At 37.6% G+C, this 12,226-nt stretch overlaps 1 protein-coding gene across 2 annotated transcripts in view; it reads right to left on the bottom strand.

Annotated features, from left to right (window-relative positions):
* The window catches only part of CNTN4 (contactin 4), a 1,107,632-nt gene that overhangs the window by 820,195 nt on the left and 275,211 nt on the right, over window positions 1-12,226 (bottom strand). For both annotated transcript variants that reach the window (XM_049862392.1, XM_049862391.1), the window contains one exon: window positions 12,145-12,200. The gene's annotated coding sequence lies outside the window, so the exon portion shown is untranslated. The remainder of the gene's footprint in view (window positions 1-12,144; window positions 12,201-12,226) is intronic.

Below are 12,226 nucleotides of genomic sequence, written 5' to 3'. Positions count from 1 at the left end.
TGTTTGAGAGCTATTCATTTCTAGCTATTTCATGAACAAACATTTAATGAAGGGATATTAAGAGGGATTTAGGCCCTCAGTGAATAATAGCTTTAAAAGGACCTCAAAGAAATTACCACCCCTGGAATTTTACTCTAAGTTTTTCTTCATTCAGGCACACTTATTATGTCTGTATCTTATACTTGTACACAGCACTGTACAGCAATTCCCTGTCTCTTTTGTTCAAAATTATTAGCATCAGGACATATCTTAGTGTACTTTTGATGCTCCTTTTATTTCACTCCTGTAACCACTCAGTGGAGATTTTTACTTTGCCGCTATTTTTTTCCCTGTGGAGTACAGATGAGGTTAAGAGGATTATTCAGCAGCTGTGTCCAACCACCTGCTCTCCAAATCCTTGGCTTTCAAGCTCTAAAGAACACTGCTGGGGATATCTTAGGTTCTGTCATTACCAACACGGTTAATCTTGTACTTTCCTAAGACTTAGCTTCCACCTACTTTGAAGATAGCTGTAATTATGGCTCTCCTTTAAAAGTCCCATTCTTCTAGCGAGGATCCAGTTAGCTTTCATCTTATCTCTAATCTTTTATTTCAAAGGTGGATGAAAAGGTAAAATAACTACGATCACTTCTCTAAGACATAGTCAGTCCTTGACCTTTGAGACAAGTACCTGTCTAACTTCAAAACAGATCTTAAGGGGAAGAGTAGATTGCTCCAACTCGTCCACGCCCAGCCCCCATGAGCCTCACTAGAGAGCTATGGCTATGTTAACATCCTCCTGCTGTATGATATTTCATCCTTTTCAGATAAAGTTAGATAAAGTTAACTGTTGTTTCCCTTCAATTTTACTGCACTGATCCCTTGGTTAAAGCTTCTCAAGTTTCTCTCTATTGTTTCTAATTGTTTGTTTCCATGTAGTTTGTTCCTTATATGGGTACATCAGCACTCCATCGGAGATCTTACTCCACTTTGCATTTGTACATCTCCGCTGGGTAGTGTTATCCATGTCCATGTGTTTGCAAAGTTGGAGTTATGCAAACAGTCAGCAGATAGTCCATCGCTCCTCTCAAAAAAACTTTCAGGAAGCAGCTTAAATTTTTAATAAATTATCTCTTCAATATCCAGAAAGATATATCATTTTTATTTTTTCCTTAAAATTTACATGGTTAAAATGAAGCTGATAGCAATTTAGGGCCCTCTTGGTTTTTTGGGTAATATCTGTTAGTACATCTTTGACTAGGATGCTTAAATACAAGGAGTTTATGGTTTTGTGACCACTTTCAAAGTGATATTATAAAAGTGATTATTATACTGTGTTTTGGGTGAGCTATGAAGTTTTTGTGAAGTTTACATTCCCATTTAGAAGGGTGATTCTGTACTACATGTTATAACCTTTTGTTTATAATTTTGACAAGCTACTATATGTCTTAGTTTAAACAAACCAAGGTACAAATGCATCCTAATTTATTTTTCTGTATGAAAAGAACAATAATGCATGCTTACTTTGGAAGGTCAGAAACCCTAGGGGTGCAGTTGTTAAAGCCCTCAGCTGCTAACCAAAAAGTCAGCAGTTCAAACCCACCAGCCTCTCTCTGCAGGAGAAGTGGATTGTCTGCCTCCATAAAGATTTACAGCTTTGGAAACCCTATGGGACAGTTCTACTCTGTCCTAGAGGGTTGCTACGAGTTGGAATCAACTCGACAGCAGTGGGTTTGGTTTTGGGTTTACTTTGGAAGGTCACTTATAACAAGGATTGCATTATGTTAATATCACTTCCTGATACCTTTATAATAAACCCGTTGCTGTCGAGTTGAGTCCGACTCATAGGAGTAACACGGCCCCATAAAGTTTCCAAGGAGCTGCTGGTGGATTTGAATCACTGACCTTTTGGTTAGCAGCCATGCTCTTAACCACTACGCCACTAGGGTTCCAATCTTTATAATAGCAAAATTAATTTCATTCAATTCATATGTTTAATAAGATATGATGGTCTTTATACCCAGTTGTATATGTCACAAATCAAGTAAAGTGAAGACATAATCTTTGAAGTAATATAGCTCATAAAGAATTCTGCTGGAAATAATTGGACAATTACACATTAAAGTATTGGGGATAAAGTAGGATGTTTCCTAAAAGCTTTTCAACTCTAAACTTGCTTAGTTTACCTAAAGGAAATCATTTATTTCTGGCAGCTAGTCTCAGCGTTTCATTTTATAGATGGGGAAACTTAAGCCAAACAAAGTTTAATGATTTGTTTACTATCACATAACTGGTTCATAACAAAGTAGAAAGAAGACAGGAGCCCTGATATTCAGTCTTGCTTTCTTCCCATTAACTTGCATAGAAAGATGTGTCATAGAGTAAGATCACTGTTGGTGATGTAATTTGACCATCTTTTCTTACAGATTAGGAAGTTGATACTGGAGACTTCCAGCTTTGTAAACATGGTGGATTGAACAAATACAGACCAACTTCCACCTAACAGTGAGAAATAATGAGTGAAATATAACCAAAAAAAAAATTTTTTTTTAACTCAGTCAAGATTAAATAAAAGGGAATTCTGAAGGTGCCATAAATGAAAAGAGGAATCTAAAACCAGCTCTAAGTCTCAGCGCATACTGTTCCTGGTAGAGAATTAAGGGGTGGTTGGCCAGGGCATTAATAATTAATGAATGAAAGGAGACACAGTTTGGGCCACAGGGTGATACATCTGAAACTCCTAAATAAATCATGGACACCCTAAATCCATGAAATGAAACTAGAAAAAGTATGTAAGTCATCCTCAAGAACAAGTATGTTATAGGGAATTCTGCTGTATGAAACCCCAAGCCTGAGACAAGCATGGGTATGTAGTCTAAATGTACACTACTCATGAGGTACAGAAAACTGATACAAAAAGTAGTCTGGAATTCTATTTTTTTTTAATCGTACTTTAGATGTTACAGAACAAACTAGTTTCTCATTAAACAGTTAGTACACACATTGTTTTATGACATTGGTTAATAACCCCATGACATGTCAACACTCTCCCTTCTCAACCTTGGGTTCCCTATTACCAGCTTTCCTGTTCCCTCCTGCCTTCTAGTCCTTGCCCCAGGACTGGTGTGCCTCTTTAGTCTTATTTGTTTTATGGGCCTGTCTAATCTTTGGCTGAAGGGTGAACCTCAGGAGTGACTCCAGTACTGAGCTGGAAGGGTATCCATGGGCCATACTCTCAGGGTTTCTCTAGTCTTGGAACTCTTTAAATCCTGGGGCTACCTAAAAGCTAAATCTTGCTTTCACAACCCAGGGTCAACATGATTCCCACAGAAAAAACACCTATTGTGAACTCACAATACAAACTATATGAGGGAAACACACACACAAAAGTCATCTGCCACACAAAAGAACATGCAATAGAAGCACTAGGAATAATAAAACCGTGTGAATGAGAATAGAAAATAAGAGTATGCAAAGCAATCAGAAATAAAAAAGGAATTGAATCCATAATAAAACACAACACTACTATTACAAACATTTAAAGATAACTTCTAGAAATTAGAAAATAGTAATTGAAACTTTTTTTAAAAAGAGTTGAAATTTGTGGTAGTCATTAAGTGCTTCTCACAAATATTCTAGGTCTTATCTCCTTACTTATGGGTACGTGTTAGGGTTGCCCTCTTTGAAGTAATATATGGTCATGTCTTATTTTGGTCTTATTTTGCTAGTGAAATGTGGGCAAGAATGACACGTGTTAATTCTAGGAGAAGCTTTCAGAGCCACTTCACGTTTCCATGGGTTGTCTTTATTTTGCCTCAGCAACTGTGGAAGCATGACCAGCTGGTGTCTCCATCATGATGCAACCTGAGTTAATGTAATGAGCAGAGCTCCTGTGTTGACCTGTGTTGAACATGTAACATGCAAGAGAAATTAACTTCTGTTGTATTAAGCCATGAGATTGTTAGATTATGTATTTTTGCAGAATGAACTAGGTCTTTTGACTGATACAAAAAGTTAAATAGAAGATTATAAACTGATGAAGAAAGGATTATAAAATTGAAAGAGGAATCTGAGGAATTACAGAAGTATCATAAATAATGAATGAGAATTTTCCAAAAGTGAAAAAAATAATGTCTTTCAATTGAAAAACAGAGTATCACACAAAGAAAACTAAAAATAAATGTATACTTGGATATATTATAAACTGCAGAACTCCAAACATAAGATGAAAATCTTAAAATCAAACAGAAAAAAAAGACAATACATACAGAAGAATATCAATTTGACTAACAGACAGCTTTATTAACCTGCAGTAAGTAATAAAAACGGATGAAAACAACGGGACAATATCTTTAAAGTTTTAGGGGGTTAAAAATACTATCAAGGTGGAATTCCAACCCTAGCTTAACATTATTTAAAATAATGGCAAAGAATGATATTTAAGGATAAATATAGAGAATTTACCACTCATACCAAAAATAAATAAATAAAACCAAACCCACTGCCATCAACTCATTGCAACCCTATAGAACTGCCCATATAGAGTTTCCAATGCTGTAATCTTTACAGAGCAGATCGCCATATCTTTCTCCTGTAGAGCAGCTGGTAGGTTTGAACCACCAATCTTTCAGTAAGCAGCTAAGTGCTTAACCACTGTGCCATCAGGGCTTCTTTACCATTCATAAACCAAACCAAACCCATTGCTGTTGAGTCAATTTCAATTCATAGGGAGCTGCTAAAAGAACTATTTAAAGGGTATCTTAAGTAAAAGGAACCTGAATTCAGAAAGAAGTGGGATGTTGAAAGCAAGGGTGAATAAATAAATTAGCAAATACATAGGAAAATCTATGCAAGTTAAACCTTGACTTATTAAATATAATAATTACTAACTAAGAAAAATAAGGTGGAACTAGAATGCTAAGTATACAACAATAACTTGAAACTTTGGATGGTACAATTAGAGTTAAATAATTTTAGGTTTTATTTGAGAGATATGGTTAAATTTTGCTTTCCAAAGTTTAAAATTTAAGGGAACAACTAAAAATAGAAAGAGTGAAAAATCTAAAAAAAGAGGAAGGAATTGCAGAATTAAAAAAAAAAAATCAATGAATCCAGTAGAAAGCAAGAAAGGGGAAATATGCAAAAACAAAAACATAACACAAAATAATATAGTACAAAAATATCTGAATACCTCAGGCATCAAAATAAGTGCAAACAGATGTAATTTCCTTGATAGAAAAGGGAAATCATCAGACTTTAAAAAAAAAAAAAGCATCAATATGCTACTACCAGGAAACATACCATAAATGAAACAGAAAGTTTGAAAAAAAGGACAAAGAAAGGAAACCCAGGACAGTTCTGATATAAATAAAGCAGGTACAGTGACATTAATAACATATGAAATAAACATTATAGCAAAAAGCATTATAATACTTCGCATTTATCAACCACCTCACTTTCCAAAATTTCAAATTTACAATAATAATAAAAACATCTACTATCCAACGACTACTGTATGCATTAATGACAGACATCTGGAGGTAATAAATGCCGAGACGGTAGGCATAAGCAACACTGGCTGTACCGGTTAAGGTTATGTGTCAGCTTGGCTGGGCCATGATTCTCAGTGGTTTGGTAGTTACGTAATGATGTAACTCGGCAGTTACGTAATGATGTAATTTGGCAGTTATGTAATGATGTAGTCAGTCTTCATTTTGTAATCGGATATGTCAATTTTCACGTAATGACCTGGTCTTTGGAAACCTAAACATGTTGATAAGTGAAGAGTGGGTGTATTGAGAAAAAAAGAGGATCATTCCATAAGGATCAAAGGATCAATTCACTATAACTATAGAAAACGGATGCCCATTCATGGTAAAAAGCCTACCCATGACAAGTTAGGAGTGATACAGAACTACCTTTGCTGCTTTATCATTGCATTCTCTTTCTTTCCTTCATAGCACTTAGCACCATTTGTACAGTTTTTACCTGTTTACTCTATTTCCCCATCAGAGCATATGTATGTTTTATTTGCCACCATATTACCAGGTCTTAATGAAGTGTCTGGCATACAGTTAACTCCCAATAAATACTGGTTGAGAGAATAACTCAAAGTCTCCAGTGTTCCGTCCATTCACCATAGCATAATTCCTTCCATTACCCATAAGAAAAAGCCTAAAACAGCAAATGGAGCAATTCGTTTAGCAATTTTTCATACTTAAAATTAAAAATTTCTGCCTAAAATTATAATGTATAATCTATTACACAAAATAAATCAATTATCCTCCATATTCTCACACTCTAACTATAATTTCAATTTCCAAAGTCAAAGCCAAAGCAAGAAATAAAAAGTTTTTCACATTGTTACTCAAAATTATATATTCGATAAGGAAAATGATTGATATTGAGTTGCATATATCTAGGCAGCAGCTTATTTCCTTATTGGCAGCAGCTTAAATTGCCTTCAGAAACATATGCACAGAAACACTTCAATACGAGGCCGCAGGGATGTGTTCGCTCAATTCTAACATTACCCTCATGGTATGTTAATACTCCTCTCACAGCACAGGTAATGTTACCTCTGCTAGGGAAGGCTCTGTTGACTACCAAGAGAAATACAGAAAGAATGAAAATCATGTTTCTCTGTTAAATATTTCCCTGACATATCAAAAAGTCTCTCAGGGGCTGGTTAAACTCATTAAGTGCCAGTGGAAAATCCAGCCATTCTCTTCTTTCTTGCCACGATGTCAGTGAATGAAAAGCCAACCCCAGGACAGCTGAATTGCCATACATTTAATGCGCTAGTCTAGTATTTACAACCAAATAACACTAATTGTAAAAGTATCAGTTATGCAGAGTCTGTTCTGTAACTGGAACCTTGGTAGGTACTTGCCATTTATTTTTCCTAACCCTCATAATAATCCAACAAAATGGCTCTTAGTAGTAACCTTATATTACAGTTTCAGGAACCTAAGGCTTGTTGTTGTTGTTTAAAAAAAAAAAAAAACATGTTGCCATTGTGTAGATTCTGACTCATAGTGACCCTACAGGACAAAGTAGAACTGCTCCACAGGGTTTCCAAGGAGTGGCTGGTGATTTGAATTGCTGACCTTTTGGTTAGGAGCCAAACTCTTAACCACTGTGTCACCAGGGCTCCATAGTTGTTCTTAAGTGCCATCAAGTCAGATTTCAGCTCATAGTGACCCCAAGTGACAGAGTAGAACTGTCTCAAAGGGTTTTCTAGGCTATAATCTCTCCAGAAGCAGATTGCCAGGTCTTTCTCCTGAAGAGCCATTGGGTGGATTCAAACTAACAACCTCTCATTTAGCAACAGAGTGCTTAACCATTGTATCACCAGGGCTCCTACCTAAGGCTTAAAAAACCAAAAAACCAAACCCACTGCCATCAAGTCGTTTCCAACTCATAGTGACCCCACAGGGTTTCCAAAGCTGTAATTCTCTACCGAAGCAGACTGCCACATCTTTCTCCTGCGGAGCCATCGGTGGTTTCAAATCGCCAGCCTTTTGGTTAGCAGTCAATCACTTTAACCACTGTGCCACCAGGGCTCTTTCACTTAAGGCTTGGAGAGGTAATAAATAAGGATTTAAAGTAAACAAGGTAATAAAGTAAGTGAAGTAAAGGTAAGGATTTAAAATATGAAACCATTTCTGTCTGACCTCATCTCTCATGACCTATTCCATGACTCCTTACAGTTACAAATTTGATTTGGTTTTTGGCCTTGGAGGACGGGTCAGGACTTTTAGGAAGAGAGTGCACATTGATCTGAATGACAGCCCGACAAGTCTGTTTATTTTGTTACACCCTTAGTAGCTAAATCTAAAAGTGAAATTTTGTCTTCCTAAAACATATACTTATTAATTTACTTTTTAAATCTGATATAGTTCATATACCATAAAATTCACCATTCATTTTACAATTTAGTGCTTTTTTAGTGTATTTACAAAGTTGTACAACAATTAACACTATGTAATTTCAGAGCATTTTTATCACCCCAAAAAGAAGTCCCTTACCCATTAACAGTCATTCCTCATTCCCAGGTGCCCTCCAAGCCTTGGTAGCCACTAATATACCCTCTGTCTCTATGCATTCCCCTACAGTGGGCATTTAACATACATGGAATCATACAACATGTGGCCTTTTGTGTCCAGCTTCTTTCACTTACCGTAATGTTTTCAAGGTTCATTCATGTTGTAGCATGGGTCAGTACTTAATTTTCCTAATCTATTTTAGTTATTATAGCCTAACAAAAGATAAAAATCATTTGTATCAGTCCAGGAAAAAAAGAATGTAACTATCTTCTTCCATTTTTCCCTATGCATGCAGGCTAAATTTTGTGGTTAATATGAAGGAAACCACGAAGAATACTATAGTTTCCACTTCACGGATGGGAAAACAGACTCAGAGAGGTTAGGTTATTTGCTCAAATACTAGAGCAGAAATTTAAGCACGGGGCTTTAGACACAAAACCAAGATTATTTTCACTTAGTTGACATATATATGACAGAAATGGCCCATTCAGCCACTGAACCTATGATCTTTAGTTCACCAGAGGCAGGCACTTTGAAGCTGAGTTAAGCACCCACATTCCATCCATTCAGAAGTCTTTATGTAGTTGCAGATATTGAACTCGAATGCTTGCCCAGGCTGCGTATCTAAGGAATGACACGGTGTGATGACGTGGAGAAGGACGGGGAGGCAGTTACCACTCGGTTAAGTTCTCTTGCTATCTGGGAATACAGGTCCAGGGTAGTAAGGTCTTCTTATCCCTTTCAAGAAATTCTGGAAATCATCATTTTATATAAAATCTCCTGATTTTAATGTTTTGGCAACTGATTAAATTTTGCTTTTCTCTTTGAAGTTAAAAAAAAAAAAAAGATAACCAAATATATGAACCAAAATAAATCTGTTTGCTGGCTCTTCTGATCCATACCAGTACCAGCTGCTATTGAGTCAACCCCAACTCATGGCAACCTCATGTGTGTCAGAGTCCAAGCGTGCGTCACAGTGTTTTCAGTGACCGATTTTTTAGAAGTAGATTGCCAGGCCTTTCTTCTGAGGTGCCTTTGGGCAGGCTCTAATCTTCTGGTTAACAACCAAGCAAGTCAATCATTTGCACCACCTAGGGACTCCATTCTGATCTACAGACTACCACTTTTACAACCTGTGGTAGAGGAGAAAAGGCTAGTACAACAAAGGGTCCCAGCCACTCCCTAAGTAGGGACCGAGGAGGATTGGGTAAATTTGAGGGAACCTGACCTTCTGCCTTTCAGTCTTAATTCTGGAAATATCCAACCACCTAAAGTTTAAGACAGAGGATTTAGAAAAGGAAGGATGTCATTCCACCCTTCATTATTTCCATGGATAATTCTGAGGCTATCCTTTAAGCATGCACTACTAAGTTCTAGGAATGCCATGATGAACAAGAAGAGTTACCCCTGGCTTCACAGCATCTACAGTAGGAGAAGAAGATATTATACAAGCATTACAATATAAGGTGATTATCACGTTGTTCACATTGATGCTTGGGAAGGAGGGAAGCCTAACCCAGATGAGAGAAATCAGAGATGGCTTCTTGGGAGAAGTGAATTTTCAGCTGGCAATAAAAGGAGTTGGTCAAACAAAGACAGGAGAAGTGGCCAGAGGAAGGAAAACAGAGTATTCCAGGGAGAAGGCATAGAATGAGCAAAAGCAAGAAAAATGATGACACATTTGAGCAATTTAAAGAAATTCAGGTGGTAGAGCTTGTGTTGTAAGACAGGGGAAGGAAACAAAGGTACAGAGGTAATCAAGGGTCACATAAGGCAGATCCTTCTAAAGCTGTGTTAAAAGCTGTGAGAATCAATCCACCGAAAAGAGGGAACAATGAAAAATTCTGTGCTGGCTGTGACAATCCGATCAGATTAGTGATTTAGGAAGATCATGCTGACTGCATTGTGTGCAATGGAATGTAGGCGGCCAAGTCTGAAGAAGGCAAAAACAGAAAAGAAGCTATTGGCAAGTTTGAGAACACTCAGAATATCCTGGGATAATGCTAGGCATAACGATAAGGCTGGGCTGCCCGTGGGGGATCACAGACCACAAGGAGCAGAGGCTTTCCCTGACTGACAGGCAAGCTGAACCCAGACACATGAACACACCCAGCAAAGACAGGAGGGGTCTGTTCTAGACTGGGGGACTCCAGCAGCTGACCCACAGACTCAGGAGAAATAACAAATGGCTGTTTTTTGTTTTTTTTTTTTAAGCCAGTGAGTTTGGGGATGGTTTGTCAGAGAGCAGCAGATAATTGATTAAAAAAAAAAAAAAAACTTAATCTGGTTTATAAAAAACATCTGTGAAATAAAGTGAAATATTTTTTGTCCTTACTTCTGTAATTGGGAAGTCAAAAAATACACACTGAGGTTTAAAATCACACGTTAATATTTATCTAATGTCACTAGTTTCCGTATTGATTATTTAATTTTTACCATGTTTGGGGAAAAACTGGCCATTATGAGGTAATTATTACATTAAAAAAATAAGTCAGTGTTTTATTTTTGTATATACCAATGAAATGAGACCTCCTCACCCTGTCATTATCTTCCTCCAGGGATGCCTACCTGTATTTGATAATTACCTTTAACTTCACTGAGATGATCAATACCAGATCCAGTTTTTCCTGACACCAATGATGAGGATACAGAGAATCCCCACTTTGTGCTTCTCTGTTCAGTTCTGACACCAGCTGTCTGCAGCACTTCTTCCTCTGACCCTCATCAGAGGTTAGATCAGAGCTTATAAGTTAAAGGAAGGACACAGTATTCCTGACAGCCAAGTGAACCTAAGACTTCAGATGTCAGTTGCAAGTTTGGGAGTACCCACCACGGCCTCACTTCTGACCTGCTGGCTACAAACTTGGGGTTTTCCCATTACCTCTTCAGGGTGCCAGCCACAAGCTTGGGGCCTCTCCTGGGCCCCTTCACTTCCGACCTGCTGGCTAAAAATTTGGGAGTTCCTTCTATCCCCTCAGGATATTAGCCATAAACGCAGGGATTCCCAGCACCCTGTCCCCAGCTTTCTCCACCCCCTCCTGACCTGCTAGCTTCCACTATTTCCTCAGGTTCCATAATTTGCTAGAATGACTCACAGAACTCAGAAAAGTGCTATACTTATGATTATAGCTTTATTATAGCAGAAAGGATACAAACAAAGAGATGCATAGGGCAGGACTAACAGGTTCCCAATGCAGAGCTTCCATGTCCCAAAGGGCACACTATCCTCCCACGTGCATTGATGTCTCAACAACCAGGAAGCTCATGGAGCTTCTGTGACCAGATCCTTCACTGGCTTCACTATGCAGACATGTTTGGGGCCTCACTGCTTAGGCACAATTTAATGAATCAAGCTGCCTCCCCCAAGTAAGTTGACATCAAGCCATTAAGTGATCTTTGTGGCCCGGCCACTCACCACTCATTAGCACAAATCTTCAGGTGTGGTCTGGAGACCAATAAAGGCACCTCAATTACTTAGAAAGTTACTAGGCTTTAGAGTTATCTCTCAAGAAACAAGGGCAAAGATTAAATTGCTTTGGATAAAGTTAAATTCTTTACCCACAATCACTCACCTTACTTTTAAGGGCAGACTTCATTTTTACTTTTTGAGATCTGTATCTTACATTAAGAAAATCGTTTGCACACGTTATGAATAGTGAGTTACAATGCTCATGCTTTATCCCTACAAGGCTTGAACTTTAAGACCTGGATATTTGTATGATCAACTTAACTTAATATTTGTGCTGTCTTACTGCTAAAACATCCTCTCCTGTAAGATCACTTGGGAGAATTGCAACGACCTTTACTTTATTCCTGGTGCTCTTTCCATGATACTAAATTCTGAAGTTTTTGAATTACCAAATTAGTCTGAAGCTCAGAAAACCCACCTCCAGTATCCTCTCCAAAGAGAAGTGAGAAGGGCTTCAATTTCCTATTACCAAGCATTAATTTATATGACTTCACTAACCTTCATTAAATTTAACATTCAGAAAAACATCAAAAATGATCTCATGGTATCACTTTGTCAGGAAAGGGTCTCAATGTTACCATAGAAACTAAGGATGCTAATCAAATGTGAAGTACATGTAAGAAAAATCTTCCCTTATGGGAAGCTTACCTTTTAGGGCAGCTCTGGGGGCCACATGCTATGGAGCTACTATATGTCAATCATTCCTAGAAGAAAAAACAACATTACACAA

This window comes from Elephas maximus, chromosome 20 (assembly GCF_024166365.1).
Source record: "Elephas maximus indicus isolate mEleMax1 chromosome 20, mEleMax1 primary haplotype, whole genome shotgun sequence".
Lineage (NCBI taxonomy): Eukaryota > Metazoa > Chordata > Mammalia > Proboscidea > Elephantidae > Elephas > Elephas maximus.
Note: the sequence above shows the minus strand (reverse complement) of the source record. Positions and strands in the feature narration are given on the sequence as shown.